We start from the raw sequence: 18,033 nt of genomic DNA, 5'->3' as shown, positions 1-18,033 counted from the left end.
AACAAACGCATGTTCAAAAGGATAATCCCATAGTTTTGGTGGGGATCAAAGTGAAGAGCTTCCACTTGCAAAGCAGATGTAATGACCACTTCCAAATAAATTATTGTTTGAAATGTGTCATTTCATTTCTTTTTCCTTCAAATGGGTATCTACAGAACATTAGAATGCTTCGAAAGAAAATTTATTGAGGATAACCAAGGGTTAATGACTCTGGCTTTCATTTGACTTAGGATAGATCTCAGGACATACTGAATGAAAAGCAGGTGTGATGACCACTACACTTTGAAACACAACACTTAAGCAGTGTTTTAATTGACCGTTGTTGTACACAGGTGTTTTATGATCTTCCGAAAAGACAATGCAACTTTCTTCTAGAGAATCCTGTTCAGAAGGATATGACCATGGTTTTTAGTGGGGATGAAAACTTGAACATTTCACTTGTAAATCAGACTAAATGACCACCACCATATGAATTCTAGATTGAAATATGTGATTTCATTTGTCTTTGCTTTAAATGGGTGTCTACTGAACATGAGAATTCTTACATAAAATATTTCATAAGGATAACCAAAAGTTAAAAATTAAACTATGGTTTCACTGGGGATTGAACCCAGGACCTTCTGTGTGTAAAGCAGACGTGATGACCACTACACTATGAAACCCACCACAGGTCAGTTGGTTTGGATGACAGCTGCAGAAAACGGTTGTCCACTGATCTTTCAAAACACAATATAATTTTCTTCTAAAGAAACCTGTTCAAAAAGATGTGCTCATAAGTGATAAAAAGTAGGACAATCTAACTGTAAATCAGACAAATTGACTGCTACCATATGAATTACAGATTGTAATATGTCATTTCAATTGTCTTTCGTTTAAATGGGTGGCCATGGAATTTGAGTATGCTTACATATAATTGTTTTTCAAAAATAACCAATGGTTAAAGATTAAGCCCTTGGTTTCACTGGGGATTGAACCCAGGACCTTCTGCGTGTAAAGCAGATGTGATGACCACTACACTATGAAACCCAACTTGTCCCTATGTTTTTCATTGACCGTTGCAGTACATGGGTGTCTCCTGATCATTCCAAAATCATACATTGTAATTTTCTTCAACAGACGCATGTTCAAAAGGATAACCCCATAGTTTTGGTGGGGATCAAAGTGAAGAGCTTCCACTTGCAAAGCAGATGTAATGACCACTTCCAAATAAATTATTGTTTGAAATGTGTCATTTCATTTCTTTTTCCTTCAAATGGGTATCTACAGAACATTAGAATGCTTCGAAAGAAAATTTATTGAGGATAACCAAGGGTTAATGACTCTGGCTTTCATTTGACTTAGGATAGATCTCAGGACATACTGAATGAAAAGCAGGTGTGATGACCACTACACTTTGAAACACAACACTTAAGCAGTGTTTTAATTGACCGTTGTTGTACACAGGTGTTTTATGATCTTCCGAAAAGACAATGCAACTTTCTTCTAGAGAATCCTGTTCAGAAGGATATGACCATGGTTTTTAGTGGGGATGAAAACTTGAACATTTCACTTGTAAATCAGACTAAATGACCACCACCATATGAATTCTAGATTGAAATATGTGATTTCATTTGTCTTTGCTTTAAATGGGTGTCTACTGAACATGAGAATTCTTACATAAAATATTTCATAAGGATAACCAAAAGTTAAAAATTAAACTATGGTTTCACTGGGGATTGAACCCAGGACCTTCTGCGTGTAAAGCAGACGTGATGACCACTACACTATGAAACCCACCACAGATCAGTTGGATTGGATGACAGCTGCAGAAAACGGTTGTCCACTGATCTTTCAAAACACAATATAATTTTCTTCTAAAGAAACCTGTTCAAAAAGATGTGCTCATAAGTGATAAAAAGTAGGACAATCTAACTGTAAATCAGACAAATTGACTACTACCATATGAATTATAGATTGTAATATGTCATTTCAATTGTCTTTCGTTTAAATGGGTGGCCATGGAATTTGAGTATGCTTACATACAATTGTTTTTTAAAAATAACCAATGGTTAAAGCTTAAGCCCTTGGTTTCACTGGGGATTGAACCCAGGACCTTCTGCGTGTAAAGCAGATGTGATGACCACTACACTATGAAACCCAACTTGTCCCTATGTTTTTCATTGACCGTTGCAGTACATGGGTGTCTCCTGATCATTCCAAAATCATACATTGTAATTTTCTTCAACAAACGCATGTTCAAAAGGATAATCCCATAGTTTTGGTGGGGATCAAAGTGAAGAGCTTCCACTTGCAAAGCAGATGTAATGACCACTTCCAAATAAATTATTGTTTGAAATGTGTCATTTCATTTCTTTTTCCTTCAAATGGGTATCTACAGAACATTAGAATGCTTCGAAAGAAAATTTATTGAGGATAACCAAGGGTTAATGACTCTGGCTTTCATTTGACTTAGGATAGATCTCAGGACATACTGAATGAAAAGCAGGTGTGATGACCACTACACTTTGAAACACAACACTTAAGCAGTGTTTTAATTGACCGTTGTTGTACACAGGTGTTTTATGATCTTCCGAAAAGACAATGCAACTTTCTTCTAGAGAATCCTGTTCAGAAGGATATGACCATGGTTTTTAGTGGGGATGAAAACTTGAACATTTCACTTGTATATCAGACTAAATGACCACCACCATATGAATTCTAGATTGAAATATGTGATTTCATTTGTCTTTGCTTTAAATGGGTGTCTACTGAACATGAGAATTCTTACATAAAATATTTCATAAGGATAACCAAAAGTTAAAAATTAAACTATGGTTTCACTGGGGATTGAACCCAGGACCTTCTGTGTGTAAAGCAGACGTGATGACCACTACACTATGAAACCCACCACAGGTCAGTTGGTTTGGATGACAGCTGCAGAAAATGGTTGTCCACTGATCTTTCAAAACACAATATCATTTTCTTCTAAAGAAACCTGTTCAAAAAGATGTGCTCATAAGTGATAAAAAGTAGGACAATCTAACTGTAAATCAGACAAATTGACTGCTACCATATGAATTACAGATTGTAATATGTCATTTCAATTGTCTTTCGTTTAAATGGGTGGCCATGGAATTTGAGTATGCTTACATACAATTGTTTTTTAAAAATAACCAATGGTTAAAGCTTAAGCCCTTGGTTTCACTGGGGATTGAACCCAGGACCTTCTGCGTGTAAAGCAGATGTGATGACCACTACACTATGAAACCCAACTTGTCCCTATGATTTTCATTGACCGTTGCAGTACATGGGTGTCTCCTGATCATTCCAAAATCATACATTGTAATTTTCTTCAACAAACGCATGTTCAAAAGGATAATCCCATAGTTTTGGTGGGGATCAAAGTGAAGAGCTTCCACTTGCAAAGCAGATGTAATGACCACTTCCAAATAAATTATTGTTTGAAATGTGTCATTTCATTTCTTTTTCCTTCAAATGGGTATCTACAGAACATTAGAATGCTTCGAAAGAAAATTTATTGAGGATAACCAAGGGTTAATGACTCTGGCTTTCATTTGACTTAGGATAGATCTCAGGACATACTGAATGAAAAGCAGGTGTGATGACCACTACACTTTGAAACACAACACTTAAGCAGTGTTTTAATTGACCGTTGTTGTACACAGGTGTTTTATGATCTTCCGAAAAGACAATGCAACTTTCTTCTAGAGAATCCTGTTCAGAAGGATATGACCATGGTTTTTAGTGGGGATGAAAACTTGAACATTTCACTTGTAAATCAGACTAAATGACCACCACCATATGAATTCTAGATTGAAATATGTGATTTCATTTGTCTTTGCTTTAAATGGGTGTCTACTGAACATGAGAATTCTTACATAAAATATTTCATAAGGATAACCAAAAGTTAAAAATTAAACTATGGTTTCACTGGGGATTGAACCCAGGACCTTCTGTGTGTAAAGCAGACGTGATGACCACTACACTATGAAACCCACCACAGGTCAGTTGGTTTGGATGACAGCTGCAGAAAACGGTTGTCCACTGATCTTTCAAAACACAATATAATTTTCTTCTAAAGAAACCTGTTCAAAAAGATGTGCTCATAAGTGATAAAAAGTAGGACAATCTAACTGTAAATCAGACAAATTGACTGCTACCATATGAATTACAGATTGTAATATGTCATTTCAATTGTCTTTCGTTTAAATGGGTGGCCATGGAATTTGAGTATGCTTACATATAATTGTTTTTCAAAAATAACCAATGGTTAAAGATTAAGCCCTTGGTTTCACTGGGGATTGAACCCAGGACCTTCTGCGTGTAAAGCAGATGTGATGACCACTACACTATGAAACCCAACTTGTCCCTATGTTTTTCATTGACCGTTGCAGTACATGGGTGTCTCCTGATCATTCCAAAATCATACATTGTAATTTTCTTCAACAGACGCATGTTCAAAAGGATAACCCCATAGTTTTGGTGGGGATCAAAGTGAAGAGCTTCCACTTGCAAAGCAGATGTAATGACCACTTCCAAATAAATTATTGTTTGAAATGTGTCATTTCATTTCTTTTTCCTTCAAATGGGTATCTACAGAACATTAGAATGCTTCGAAAGAAAATTTATTGAGGATAACCAAGGGTTAATGACTCTGGCTTTCATTTGACTTAGGATAGATCTCAGGACATACTGAATGAAAAGCAGGTGTGATGACCACTACACTTTGAAACACAACACTTAAGCAGTGTTTTAATTGACCGTTGTTGTACACAGGTGTTTTATGATCTTCCGAAAAGACAATGCAACTTTCTTCTAGAGAATCCTGTTCAGAAGGATATGACCATGGTTTTTAGTGGGGATGAAAACTTGAACATTTCACTTGTAAATCAGACTAAATGACCACCACCATATGAATTCTAGATTGAAATATGTGATTTCATTTGTCTTTGCTTTAAATGGGTGTCTACTGAACATGAGAATTCTTACATAAAATATTTCATAAGGATAACCAAAAGTTAAAAATTAAACTATGGTTTCACTGGGGATTGAACCCAGGACCTTCTGCGTGTAAAGCAGACGTGATGACCACTACACTATGAAACCCACCACAGATCAGTTGGATTGGATGACAGCTGCAGAAAACGGTTGTCCACTGATCTTTCAAAACACAATATAATTTTCTTCTAAAGAAACCTGTTCAAAAAGATGTGCTCATAAGTGATAAAAAGTAGGACAATCTAACTGTAAATCAGACAAATTGACTACTACCATATGAATTATAGATTGTAATATGTCATTTCAATTGTCTTTCGTTTAAATGGGTGGCCATGGAATTTGAGTATGCTTACATACAATTGTTTTTTAAAAATAACCAATGGTTAAAGCTTAAGCCCTTGGTTTCACTGGGGATTGAACCCAGGACCTTCTGCGTGTAAAGCAGATGTGATGACCACTACACTATGAAACCCAACTTGTCCCTATGTTTTTCATTGACCGTTGCAGTACATGGGTGTCTCCTGATCATTCCAAAATCATACATTGTAATTTTCTTCAACAAACGCATGTTCAAAAGGATAATCCCATAGTTTTGGTGGGGATCAAAGTGAAGAGCTTCCACTTGCAAAGCAGATGTAATGACCACTTCCAAATAAATTATTGTTTGAAATGTGTCATTTCATTTCTTTTTCCTTCAAATGGGTATCTACAGAACATTAGAATGCTTCGAAAGAAAATTTATTGAGGATAACCAAGGGTTAATGACTCTGGCTTTCATTTGACTTAGGATAGATCTCAGGACATACTGAATGAAAAGCAGGTGTGATGACCACTACACTTTGAAACACAACACTTAAGCAGTGTTTTAATTGACCGTTGTTGTACACAGGTGTTTTATGATCTTCCGAAAAGACAATGCAACTTTCTTCTAGAGAATCCTGTTCAGAAGGATATGACCATGGTTTTTAGTGGGGATGAAAACTTGAACATTTCACTTGTATATCAGACTAAATGACCACCACCATATGAATTCTAGATTGAAATATGTGATTTCATTTGTCTTTGCTTTAAATGGGTGTCTACTGAACATGAGAATTCTTACATAAAATATTTCATAAGGATAACCAAAAGTTAAAAATTAAACTATGGTTTCACTGGGGATTGAACCCAGGACCTTCTGTGTGTAAAGCAGACGTGATGACCACTACACTATGAAACCCACCACAGGTCAGTTGGTTTGGATGACAGCTGCAGAAAATGGTTGTCCACTGATCTTTCAAAACACAATATCATTTTCTTCTAAAGAAACCTGTTCAAAAAGATGTGCTCATAAGTGATAAAAAGTAGGACAATCTAACTGTAAATCAGACAAATTGACTGCTACCATATGAATTACAGATTGTAATATGTCATTTCAATTGTCTTTCGTTTAAATGGGTGGCCATGGAATTTGAGTATGCTTACATACAATTGTTTTTTAAAAATAACCAATGGTTAAAGCTTAAGCCCTTGGTTTCACTGGGGATTGAACCCAGGACCTTCTGCGTGTAAAGCAGATGTGATGACCACTACACTATGAAACCCAACTTGTCCCTATGATTTTCATTGACCGTTGCAGTACATGGGTGTCTCCTGATCATTCCAAAATCATACATTGTAATTTTCTTCAACAAACGCATGTTCAAAAGGATAATCCCATAGTTTTGGTGGGGATCAAAGTGAAGAGCTTCCACTTGCAAAGCAGATGTAATGACCACTTCCAAATAAATTATTGTTTGAAATGTGTCATTTCATTTCTTTTTCCTTCAAATGGGTATCTACAGAACATTAGAATGCTTCGAAAGAAAATTTATTGAGGATAACCAAGGGTTAATGACTCTGGCTTTCATTTGACTTAGGATAGATCTCAGGACATACTGAATGAAAAGCAGGTGTGATGACCACTACACTTTGAAACACAACACTTAAGCAGTGTTTTAATTGACCGTTGTTGTACACAGGTGTTTTATGATCTTCCGAAAAGACAATGCAACTTTCTTCTAGAGAATCCTGTTCAGAAGGATATGACCATGGTTTTTAGTGGGGATGAAAACTTGAACATTTCACTTGTAAATCAGACTAAATGACCACCACCATATGAATTCTAGATTGAAATATGTGATTTCATTTGTCTTTGCTTTAAATGGGTGTCTACTGAACATGAGAATTCTTACATAAAATATTTCATAAGGATAACCAAAAGTTAAAAATTAAACTATGGTTTCACTGGGGATTGAACCCAGGACCTTCTGCGTGTAAAGCAGACGTGATGACCACTACACTATGAAACCCACCACAGATCAGTTGGATTGGATGACAGCTGCAGAAAACGGTTGTCCACTGATCTTTCAAAACACAATATAATTTTCTTCTAAAGAAACCTGTTCAAAAAGATGTGCTCATAAGTGATAAAAAGTAGGACAATCTAACTGTAAATCAGACAAATTGACTACTACCATATGAATTATAGATTGTAATATGTCATTTCAATTGTCTTTCGTTTAAATGGGTGGCCATGGAATTTGAGTATGCTTACATACAATTGTTTTTTAAAAATAACCAATGGTTAAAGCTTAAGCCCTTGGTTTCATTGGGGATTGAACCCAGGACCTTCTGCGTGTAAAGCAGATGTGATGACCACTACACTATGAAACCCAACTTGTCCTTATGTTTTTCATTGACCGTTGCAGTACATGGGTGTCTCCTGATCATTCCAAAATCATACATTGTAATTTTCTTCAACAAACGCATGTTCAAAAGGATAATCCCATAGTTTTGGTGGGGATCAAAGTGAAGAGCTTCCACTTGCAAAGCAGATGTAATGACCACTTCCAAATAAATTATTGTTTGAAATGTGTCATTTCATTTCTTTTTCCTTCAAATGGGTATCTACAGAACATTAGAATGCTTCGAAAGAAAATTTATTGAGGATAACCAAGGGTTAATGACTCTGGCTTTCATTTGACTTAGGATAGATCTCAGGACATACTGAATGAAAAGCAGGTGTGATGACCACTACACTTTGAAACACAACACTTAAGCAGTGTTTTAATTGACCGTTGTTGTACACAGGTGTTTTATGATCTTCCGAAAAGACAATGCAACTTTCTTCTAGAGAATCCTGTTCAGAAGGATATGACCATGGTTTTTAGTGGGGATGAAAACTTGAACATTTCACTTGTAAATCAGACTAAATGACCACCACCATATGAATTCTAGATTGAAATATGTGATTTCATTTGTCTTTGCTTTAAATGGGTGTCTACTGAACATGAGAATTCTTACATAAAATATTTCATAAGGATAACCAAAAGTTAAAAATTAAACTATGGTTTCACTGGGGATTGAACCCAGGACCTTCTGTGTGTAAAGCAGACGTGATGACCACTACACTATGAAACCCACCACAGGTCAGTTGGTTTGGATGACAGCTGCAGAAAACGGTTGTCCACTGATCTTTCAAAACACAATATAATTTTCTTCTAAAGAAACCTGTTCAAAAAGATGTGCTCATAAGTGATAAAAAGTAGGACAATCTAACTGTAAATCAGACAAATTGACTGCTACCATATGAATTACAGATTGTAATATGTCATTTCAATTGTCTTTCGTTTAAATGGGTGGCCATGGAATTTGAGTATGCTTACATATAATTGTTTTTCAAAAATAACCAATGGTTAAAGATTAAGCCCTTGGTTTCACTGGGGATTGAACCCAGGACCTTCTGCGTGTAAAGCAGATGTGATGACCACTACACTATGAAACCCAACTTGTCCCTATGTTTTTCATTGACCGTTGCAGTACATGGGTGTCTCCTGATCATTCCAAAATCATACATTGTAATTTTCTTCAACAGACGCATGTTCAAAAGGATAACCCCATAGTTTTGGTGGGGATCAAAGTGAAGAGCTTCCACTTGCAAAGCAGATGTAATGACCACTTCCAAATAAATTATTGTTTGAAATGTGTCATTTAATTTCTTTTTCCTTCAAATGGGTATCTACAGAACATTAGAATGCTTCGAAAGAAAATTTATTGAGGATAACCAAGGGTTAATGACTCTGGCTTTCATTTGACTTAGGATAGATCTCAGGACATACTGAATGAAAAGCAGGTGTGATGACCACTACACTTTGAAACACAACACTTAAGCAGTGTTTTAATTGACCGTTGTTGTACACAGGTGTTTTATGATCTTCCGAAAAGACAATGCAACTTTCTTCTAGAGAATCCTGTTCAGAAGGATATGACCATGGTTTTTAGTGGGGATGAAAACTTGAACATTTCACTTGTAAATCAGACTAAATGACCACCACCATATGAATTCTAGATTGAAATATGTGATTTAATTTGTCTTTGCTTTAAATGGGTGTCTACTGAACATGAGAATTCTTACATAAAATATTTCATAAGGATAACCAAAAGTTAAAAATTAAACTATGGTTTCACTGGGGATTGAACCCAGGACCTTCTGCGTGTAAAGCAGACGAGATGACCACTACACTATGAAACCCACCACAGATCAGTTGGATTGGATGACAGCTGCAGAAAACGGTTGTCCACTGATCTTTCAAAACACAATATAATTTTCTTCTAAAGAAACCTGTTCAAAAAGATGTGCTCATAAGTGATAAAAAGTAGGACAATCTAACTGTAAATCAGACAAATTGACTACTACCATATGAATTATAGATTGTAATATGTCATTTCAATTGTCTTTCGTTTAAATGGGTGGCCATGGAATTTGAGTATGCTTACATACAATTGTTTTTTAAAAATAACCAATGGTTAAAGCTTAAGCCCTTGGTTTCACTGGGGATTGAACCCAGGACCTTCTGCGTGTAAAGCAGATGTGATGACCACTACACTATGAAACCCAACTTGTCCCTATGTTTTTCATTGACCGTTGCAGTACATGGGTGTCTCCTGATCATTCCAAAATCATACATTGTAATTTTCTTCAACAAACGCATGTTCAAAAGGATAATCCCATAGTTTTGGTGGGGATCAAAGTGAAGAGCTTCCACTTGCAAAGCAGATGTAATGACCACTTCCAAATAAATTATTGTTTGAAATGTGTCATTTCATTTCTTTTTCCTTCAAATGGGTATCTACAGAACATTAGAATGCTTCGAAAGAAAATTTATTGAGGATAACCAAGGGTTAATGACTCTGGCTTTCATTTGACTTAGGATAGATCTCAGGACATACTGAATGAAAAGCAGGTGTGATGACCACTACACTTTGAAACACAACACTTAAGCAGTGTTTTAATTGACCGTTGTTGTACACAGGTGTTTTATGATCTTCCGAAAAGACAATGCAACTTTCTTCTAGAGAATCCTGTTCAGAAGGATATGACCATGGTTTTTAGTGGGGATGAAAACTTGAACATTTCACTTGTATATCAGACTAAATGACCACCACCATATGAATTCTAGATTGAAATATGTGATTTCATTTGTCTTTGCTTTAAATGGGTGTCTACTGAACATGAGAATTCTTACATAAAATATTTCATAAGGATAACCAAAAGTTAAAAATTAAACTATGGTTTCACTGGGGATTGAACCCAGGACCTTCTGTGTGTAAAGCAGACGTGATGACCACTACACTATGAAACCCACCACAGGTCAGTTGGTTTGGATGACAGCTGCAGAAAATGGTTGTCCACTGATCTTTCAAAACACAATATCATTTTCTTCTAAAGAAACCTGTTCAAAAAGATGTGCTCATAAGTGATAAAAAGTAGGACAATCTAACTGTAAATCAGACAAATTGACTGCTACCATATGAATTACAGATTGTAATATGTCATTTCAATTGTCTTTCGTTTAAATGGGTGGCCATGGAATTTGAGTATGCTTACATACAATTGTTTTTTAAAAATAACCAATGGTTAAAGCTTAAGCCCTTGGTTTCACTGGGGATTGAACCCAGGACCTTCTGCGTGTAAAGCAGATGTGATGACCACTACACTATGAAACCCAACTTGTCCCTATGTTTTTCATTGACCGTTGCAGTACATGGGTGTCTCCTGATCATTCCAAAATCATACATTGTAATTTTCTTCAACAAACGCATGTTCAAAAGGATAATCCCATAGTTTTGGTGGGGATCAAAGTGAAGAGCTTCCACTTGCAAAGCAGATGTAATGACCACTTCCAAATAAATTATTGTTTGAAATGTGTCATTTCATTTCTTTTTCCTTCAAATGGGTATCTACAGAACATTAGAATGCTTCGAAAGAAAATTTATTGAGGATAACCAAGGGTTAATGACTCTGGCTTTCATTTGACTTAGGATAGATCTCAGGACATACTGAATGAAAAGCAGGTGTGATGACCACTACACTTTGAAACACAACACTTAAGCAGTGTTTTAATTGACCGTTGTTGTACACAGGTGTTTTATGATCTTCCGAAAAGACAATGCAACTTTCTTCTAGAGAATCCTGTTCAGAAGGATATGACCATGGTTTTTAGTGGGGATGAAAACTTGAACATTTCACTTGTAAATCAGACTAAATGACCACCACCATATGAATTCTAGATTGAAATATGTGATTTCATTTGTCTTTGCTTTAAATGGGTGTCTACTGAACATGAGAATTCTTACATAAAATATTTCATAAGGATAACCAAAAGTTAAAAATTAAACTATGGTTTCACTGGGGATTGAACCCAGGACCTTCTGCGTGTAAAGCAGACGTGATGACCACTACACTATGAAACCCACCACAGATCAGTTGGATTGGATGACAGCTGCAGAAAACGGTTGTCCACTGATCTTTCAAAACACAATATAATTTTCTTCTAAAGAAACCTGTTCAAAAAGATGTGCTCATAAGTGATAAAAAGTAGGACAATCTAACTGTAAATCAGACAAATTGACTACTACCATATGAATTATAGATTGTAATATGTCATTTCAATTGTCTTTCGTTTAAATGGGTGGCCATGGAATTTGAGTATGCTTACATACAATTGTTTTTTAAAAATAACCAATGGTTAAAGCTTAAGCACTTGGTTTCACTGGGGATTGAACCCAGGACCTTCTGCGTGTAAAGCAGATGTGATGACCACTACACTATGAAACCCAACTTGTCCCTATGTTTTTCATTGACCGTTGCAGTACATGGGTGTCTCCTGATCATTCCAAAATCATACATTGTAATTTTCTTCAACAAACGCATGTTCAAAAGGATAATCCCATAGTTTTGGTGGGGATCAAAGTGAAGAGCTTCCACTTGCAAAGCAGATGTAATGACCACTTCCAAATAAATTATTGTTTGAAATGTGTCATTTCATTTCTTTTTCCTTCAAATGGGTATCTACAGAACATTAGAATGCTTCGAAAGAAAATTTATTGAGGATAACCAAGGGTTAATGACTCTGGCTTTCATTTGACTTAGGATAGATCTCAGGACATACTGAATGAAAAGCAGGTGTGATGACCACTACACTTTGAAACACAACACTTAAGCAGTGTTTTAATTGACCGTTGTTGTACACAGGTGTTTTATGATCTTCCGAAAAGACAATGCAACTTTCTTCTAGAGAATCCTGTTCAGAAGGATATGACCATGGTTTTTAGTGGGGATGAAAACTTGAACATTTCACTTGTAAATCAGACTAAATGACCACCACCATATGAATTCTAGATTGAAATATGTGATTTCATTTGTCTTTGCTTTAAATGGGTGTCTACTGAACATGAGAATTCTTACATAAAATATTTCATAAGGATAACCAAAAGTTAAAAATTAAACTATGGTTTCACTGGGGATTGAACCCAGGACCTTCTGTGTGTAAAGCAGACGTGATGACCACTACACTATGAAACCCACCACAGGTCAGTTGGTTTGGATGACAGCTGCAGAAAACGGTTGTCCACTGATCTTTCAAAACACAATATAATTTTCTTCTAAAGAAACCTGTTCAAAAAGATGTGCTCATAAGTGATAAAAAGTAGGACAATCTAACTGTAAATCAGACAAATTGACTGCTACCATATGAATTACAGATTGTAATATGTCATTTCAATTGTCTTTCGTTTAAATGGGTGGCCATGGAATTTGAGTATGCTTACATATAATTGTTTTTCAAAAATAACCAATGGTTAAAGATTAAGCCCTTGGTTTCACTGGGGATTGAACCCAGGACCTTCTGCGTGTAAAGCAGATGTGATGACCACTACACTATGAAACCCAACTTGTCCCTATGTTTTTCATTGACCGTTGCAGTACATGGGTGTCTCCTGATCATTCCAAAATCATACATTGTAATTTTCTTCAACAGACGCATGTTCAAAAGGATAACCCCATAGTTTTGGTGGGGATCAAAGTGAAGAGCTTCCACTTGCAAAGCAGATGTAATGACCACTTCCAAATAAATTATTGTTTGAAATGTGTCATTTCATTTCTTTTTCCTTCAAATGGGTATCTACAGAACATTAGAATGCTTCGAAAGAAAATTTATTGAGGATAACCAAGGGTTAATGACTCTGGCTTTCATTTGACTTAGGATAGATCTCAGGACATACTGAATGAAAAGCAGGTGTGATGACCACTACACTTTGAAACACAACACTTAAGCAGTGTTTTAATTGACCGTTGTTGTACACAGGTGTTTTATGATCTTCCGAAAAGACAATGCAACTTTCTTCTAGAGAATCCTGTTCAGAAGGATATGACCATGGTTTTTAGTGGCGATGAAAACTTGAACATTTCACTTGTAAATCAGACTAAATGACCACCACCATATGAATTCTAGATTGAAATATGTGATTTCATTTGTCTTTGCTTTAAATGGGTGTCTACTGAACATGAGAATTCTTACATAAAATATTTCATAAGGATAACCAAAAGTTAAAAATTAAACTATGGTTTCACTGGGGATTGAACCCAGGACCTTCTGCGTGTAAAGCAGACGTGATGACCACTACACTATGAAACCCACCACAGATCAGTTGGATTGGATGACAGCTGCAGAAAACGGTTGTCCACTGATCTTTCAAAACACAATATAATTTTCTTCTAAAGAAACCTGTTCAAAAAGATGTGCTCATAAGTGATAAAAAGTAGGACAATCTAACTGTAAATCAGACAAATTGACTACTACCATATGAATTATAGATTGTAATATGTCATTTCAATTGTCTTTCGTTTAAATGGGTGGCCATGGAATTTGAGTATGCTTACATACAATTGTTTTTTAAAAATAACCAATGGTTAAAGCTTAAGCCCTTGGTTTCACTGGGGATTGAACCCAGGACCTTCTGCGTGTAAAGCAGATGTGATGACCACTACACTATGAAACCCAACTTGTCCCTATGTTTTTCATTGACCGTTGCAGTACATGGGTGTCTCCTGATCATTCCAAAATCATACATTGTAATTTTCTTCAACAAACGCATGTTCAAAAGGATAATCCCATAGTTTTGGTGGGGATCAAAGTGAAGAGCTTCCACTTGCAAAGCAGATGTAATGACCACTTCCAAATAAATTATTGTTTGAAATGTGTCATTTCATTTCTTTTTCCTTCAAATGGGTATCTACAGAACATTAGAATGCTTCGAAAGAAAATTTATTGAGGATAACCAAGGGTTAATGACTCTGGCTTTCATTTGACTTAGGATAGATCTCAGGACATACTGAATGAAAAGCAGGTGTGATGACCACTACACTTTGAAACACAACACTTAAGCAGTGTTTTAATTGACCGTTGTTGTACACAGGTGTTTTATGATCTTCCGAAAAGACAATGCAACTTTCTTCTAGAGAATCCTGTTCAGAAGGATATGACCATGGTTTTTAGTGGGGATGAAAACTTGAACATTTCACTTGTATATCAGACTAAATGACCACCACCATATGAATTCTAGATTGAAATATGTGATTTCATTTGTCTTTGCTTTAAATGGGTGTCTACTGAACATGAGAATTCTTACATAAAATATTTCATAAGGATAACCAAAAGTTAAAAATTAAACTATGGTTTCACTGGGGATTGAACCCAGGACCTTCTGTGTGTAAAGCAGACGTGATGACCACTACACTATGAAACCCACCACAGGTCAGTTGGTTTGGATGACAGCTGCAGAAAATGGTTGTCCACTGATCTTTCAAAACACAATATCATTTTCTTCTAAAGAAACCTGTTCAAAAAGATGTGCTCATAAGTGATAAAAAGTAGGACAATCTAACTGTAAATCAGACAAATTGACTGCTACCATATGAATTACAGATTGTAATATGTCATTTCAATTGTCTTTCGTTTAAATGGGTGGCCATGGAATTTGAGTATGCTTACATACAATTGTTTTTTAAAAATAACCAATGGTTAAAGCTTAAGCCCTTGGTTTCACTGGGGATTGAACCCAGGACCTTCTGCGTGTAAAGCAGATGTGATGACCACTACACTATGAAACCCAACTTGTCCCTATGTTTTTCATTGACCGTTGCAGTACATGGGTGTCTCCTGATCTTTCCAAAATCATACATTGTAATTTTCTTCAACAAACGCATGTTCAAAAGGATAATCCCATAGTTTTGGTGGGGATCAAAGTGAAGAGCTTCCACTTGCAAAGCAGATGTAATGACCACTTCCAAATAAATTATTGTTTGAAATGTGTCATTTCATTTCTTTTTCCTTCAAATGGGTATCTACAGAACATTAGAATGCTTCGAAAGAAAATTTATTGAGGATAACCAAGGGTTAATGACTCTGGCTTTCATTTGACTTAGGATAGATCTCAGGACATACTGAATGAAAAGCAGGTGTGATGACCACTACACTTTGAAACACAACACTTAAGCAGTGTTTTAATTGACCGTTGTTGTACACAGGTGTTTTATGATCTTCCGAAAAGACAATGCAACTTTCTTCTAGAGAATCCTGTTCAGAAGGATATGACCATGGTTTTTAGTGGGGATGAAAACTTGAACATTTCACTTGTAAATCAGACTAAATGACCACCACCATATGAATTCTAGATTGAAATATGTGATTTCATTTGTCTTTGCTTTAAATGGGTGTCTACTGAACATGAGAATTCTTACATAAAATATTTCATAAGGATAACCAAAAGTTAAAAATTAAACTATGGTTTCACTGGGGATTGAACCCAGGACCTTCTGCGTGTAAAGCAGACGTGATGACCACTACACTATGAAACCCACCACAGATCAGTTGGATTGGATGACAGCTGCAGAAAACGGTTGTCCACTGATCTTTCAAAACACAATATAATTTTCTTCTAAAGAAACCTGTTCAAAAAGATGTGCTCATAAGTGATAAAAAGTAGGACAATCTAACTGTAAATCAGACAAATTGACTACTACCATATGAATTATAGATTGTAATATGTCATTTCAATTGTCTTTCGTTTAAATGGGTGGCCATGGAATTTGAGTATGCTTACATACAATTGTTTTTTAAAAATAACCAATGGTTAAAGCTTAAGCACTTGGTTTCACTGGGGATTGAACCCAGGACCTTCTGCGTGTAAAGCAGATGTGATGACCACTACACTATGAAACCCAACTTGTCCCTATGTTTTTCATTGACCGTTGCAGTACATGGGTGTCTCCTGATCATTCCAAAATCATACATTGTAATTTTCTTCAACAAACGCATGTTCAAAAGGATAATCCCATAGTTTTGGTGGGGATCAAAGTGAAGAGCTTCCACTTGCAAAGCAGATGTAATGACCACTTCCAAATAAATTATTGTTTGAAATGTGTCATTTCATTTCTTTTTCCTTCAAATGGGTATCTACAGAACATTAGAATGCTTCGAAAGAAAATTTATTGAGGATAACCAAGGGTTAATGACTCTGGCTTTCATTTGACTTAGGATAGATCTCAGGACATACTGAATGAAAAGCAGGTGTGATGACCACTACACTTTGAAACACAACACTTAAGCAGTGTTTTAATTGACCGTTGTTGTACACAGGTGTTTTATGATCTTCCGAAAAGACAATGCAACTTTCTTCTAGAGAATCCTGTTCAGAAGGATATGACCATGGTTTTTAGTGGGGATGAAAACTTGAACATTTCACTTGTAAATCAGACTAAATGACCACCACCATATGAATTCTAGATTGAAATATGTGATTTCATTTGTCTTTGCTTTAAATGGGTGTCTACTGAACATGAGAATTCTTACATAAAATATTTCATAAGGATAACCAAAAGTTAAAAATTAAACTATGGTTTCACTGGGGATTGAACCCAGGACCTTCTGTGTGTAAAGCAGACGTGATGACCACTACACTATGAAACCCACCACAGGTCAGTTGGTTTGGATGACAGCTGCAGAAAACGGTTGTCCACTGATCTTTCAAAACACAATATAATTTTCTTCTAAAGAAACCTGTTCAAAAAGATGTGCTCATAAGTGATAAAAAGTAGGACAATCTAACTGTAAATCAGACAAATTGACTGCTACCATATGAATTACAGATTGTAATATGTCATTTCAATTGTCTTTCGTTTAAATGGGTGGCCATGGAATTTGAGTATGCTTACATATAATTGTTTTTCAAAAATAACCAATGGTTAAAGATTAAGCCCTTGGTTTCACTGGGGATTGAACCCAGGACCTTCTGCGTGTAAAGCAGATGTGATGACCACTACACTATGAAACCCAACTTGTCCCTATGTTTTTCATTGACCGTTGCAGTACATGGGTGTCTCCTGATCATTCCAAAATCATACATTGTAATTTTCTTCAACAGACGCATGTTCAAAAGGATAACCCCATAGTTTTGGTGGGGATCAAAGTGAAGAGCTTCCACTTGCAAAGCAGATGTAATGACCACTTCCAAATAAATTATTGTTTGAAATGTGTCATTTCATTTCTTTTTCCTTCAAATGGGTATCTACAGAACATTAGAATGCTTCGAAAGAAAATTTATTGAGGATAACCAAGGGTTAATGACTCTGGCTTTCATTTGACTTAGGATAGATCTCAGGACATACTGAATGAA

At 35.9% G+C, this 18,033-nt stretch overlaps 21 non-coding genes across 21 annotated transcripts; all 21 read right to left on the bottom strand.

Moving 5' to 3' along the window:
• Window positions 1–953: 953 nt before the first annotated feature.
• On the bottom strand, window positions 954–1,026 carry TRNAV-UAC (transfer RNA valine (anticodon UAC)). Its single transcript has one exon. It is a non-coding gene; the product is annotated as a tRNA-Val (tRNA).
• A 674-nt stretch (window positions 1,027–1,700) lies between these two features.
• On the bottom strand, window positions 1,701–1,773 carry TRNAV-UAC (transfer RNA valine (anticodon UAC)). The gene has a single exon. It is a non-coding gene; the product is annotated as a tRNA-Val (tRNA).
• Window positions 1,774–2,064: 291 nt separating this feature from the next.
• On the bottom strand, window positions 2,065–2,137 carry TRNAV-UAC (transfer RNA valine (anticodon UAC)). The gene has a single exon. It is a non-coding gene; the product is annotated as a tRNA-Val (tRNA).
• A 1,038-nt stretch (window positions 2,138–3,175) lies between these two features.
• TRNAV-UAC (transfer RNA valine (anticodon UAC)) lies at window positions 3,176–3,248 on the bottom strand. Its single transcript has one exon. It is a non-coding gene; the product is annotated as a tRNA-Val (tRNA).
• Window positions 3,249–4,286: 1,038 nt separating this feature from the next.
• On the bottom strand, window positions 4,287–4,359 carry TRNAV-UAC (transfer RNA valine (anticodon UAC)). Its single transcript has one exon. It is a non-coding gene; the product is annotated as a tRNA-Val (tRNA).
• Window positions 4,360–5,033: 674 nt separating this feature from the next.
• Window positions 5,034–5,106, bottom strand: TRNAV-UAC (transfer RNA valine (anticodon UAC)). Its single transcript has one exon. It is a non-coding gene; the product is annotated as a tRNA-Val (tRNA).
• Window positions 5,107–5,397: 291 nt separating this feature from the next.
• TRNAV-UAC (transfer RNA valine (anticodon UAC)) lies at window positions 5,398–5,470 on the bottom strand. Its single transcript has one exon. It is a non-coding gene; the product is annotated as a tRNA-Val (tRNA).
• Window positions 5,471–6,508: 1,038 nt separating this feature from the next.
• Window positions 6,509–6,581, bottom strand: TRNAV-UAC (transfer RNA valine (anticodon UAC)). Its single transcript has one exon. It is a non-coding gene; the product is annotated as a tRNA-Val (tRNA).
• Window positions 6,582–7,255: 674 nt separating this feature from the next.
• TRNAV-UAC (transfer RNA valine (anticodon UAC)) lies at window positions 7,256–7,328 on the bottom strand. The gene has a single exon. It is a non-coding gene; the product is annotated as a tRNA-Val (tRNA).
• Window positions 7,329–8,730: 1,402 nt separating this feature from the next.
• On the bottom strand, window positions 8,731–8,803 carry TRNAV-UAC (transfer RNA valine (anticodon UAC)). The gene has a single exon. It is a non-coding gene; the product is annotated as a tRNA-Val (tRNA).
• Window positions 8,804–9,841: 1,038 nt separating this feature from the next.
• On the bottom strand, window positions 9,842–9,914 carry TRNAV-UAC (transfer RNA valine (anticodon UAC)). The gene has a single exon. It is a non-coding gene; the product is annotated as a tRNA-Val (tRNA).
• Window positions 9,915–10,952: 1,038 nt separating this feature from the next.
• On the bottom strand, window positions 10,953–11,025 carry TRNAV-UAC (transfer RNA valine (anticodon UAC)). The gene has a single exon. It is a non-coding gene; the product is annotated as a tRNA-Val (tRNA).
• Window positions 11,026–11,699: 674 nt separating this feature from the next.
• TRNAV-UAC (transfer RNA valine (anticodon UAC)) lies at window positions 11,700–11,772 on the bottom strand. Its single transcript has one exon. It is a non-coding gene; the product is annotated as a tRNA-Val (tRNA).
• A 291-nt stretch (window positions 11,773–12,063) lies between these two features.
• Window positions 12,064–12,136, bottom strand: TRNAV-UAC (transfer RNA valine (anticodon UAC)). Its single transcript has one exon. It is a non-coding gene; the product is annotated as a tRNA-Val (tRNA).
• Window positions 12,137–13,174: 1,038 nt separating this feature from the next.
• TRNAV-UAC (transfer RNA valine (anticodon UAC)) lies at window positions 13,175–13,247 on the bottom strand. The gene has a single exon. It is a non-coding gene; the product is annotated as a tRNA-Val (tRNA).
• A 674-nt stretch (window positions 13,248–13,921) lies between these two features.
• On the bottom strand, window positions 13,922–13,994 carry TRNAV-UAC (transfer RNA valine (anticodon UAC)). Its single transcript has one exon. It is a non-coding gene; the product is annotated as a tRNA-Val (tRNA).
• A 291-nt stretch (window positions 13,995–14,285) lies between these two features.
• Window positions 14,286–14,358, bottom strand: TRNAV-UAC (transfer RNA valine (anticodon UAC)). Its single transcript has one exon. It is a non-coding gene; the product is annotated as a tRNA-Val (tRNA).
• Window positions 14,359–15,396: 1,038 nt separating this feature from the next.
• Window positions 15,397–15,469, bottom strand: TRNAV-UAC (transfer RNA valine (anticodon UAC)). The gene has a single exon. It is a non-coding gene; the product is annotated as a tRNA-Val (tRNA).
• A 674-nt stretch (window positions 15,470–16,143) lies between these two features.
• On the bottom strand, window positions 16,144–16,216 carry TRNAV-UAC (transfer RNA valine (anticodon UAC)). The gene has a single exon. It is a non-coding gene; the product is annotated as a tRNA-Val (tRNA).
• Window positions 16,217–16,507: 291 nt separating this feature from the next.
• TRNAV-UAC (transfer RNA valine (anticodon UAC)) lies at window positions 16,508–16,580 on the bottom strand. Its single transcript has one exon. It is a non-coding gene; the product is annotated as a tRNA-Val (tRNA).
• Window positions 16,581–17,618: 1,038 nt separating this feature from the next.
• On the bottom strand, window positions 17,619–17,691 carry TRNAV-UAC (transfer RNA valine (anticodon UAC)). Its single transcript has one exon. It is a non-coding gene; the product is annotated as a tRNA-Val (tRNA).
• Window positions 17,692–18,033: the final 342 nt, after the last annotated feature.

The sequence above is a fragment of the Engystomops pustulosus genome, chromosome 7 (assembly GCF_040894005.1).
Source record: "Engystomops pustulosus chromosome 7, aEngPut4.maternal, whole genome shotgun sequence".
Classification (NCBI taxonomy): domain Eukaryota; kingdom Metazoa; phylum Chordata; class Amphibia; order Anura; family Leptodactylidae; genus Engystomops; species Engystomops pustulosus.
Note: the sequence above shows the minus strand (reverse complement) of the source record. Positions and strands in the feature narration are given on the sequence as shown.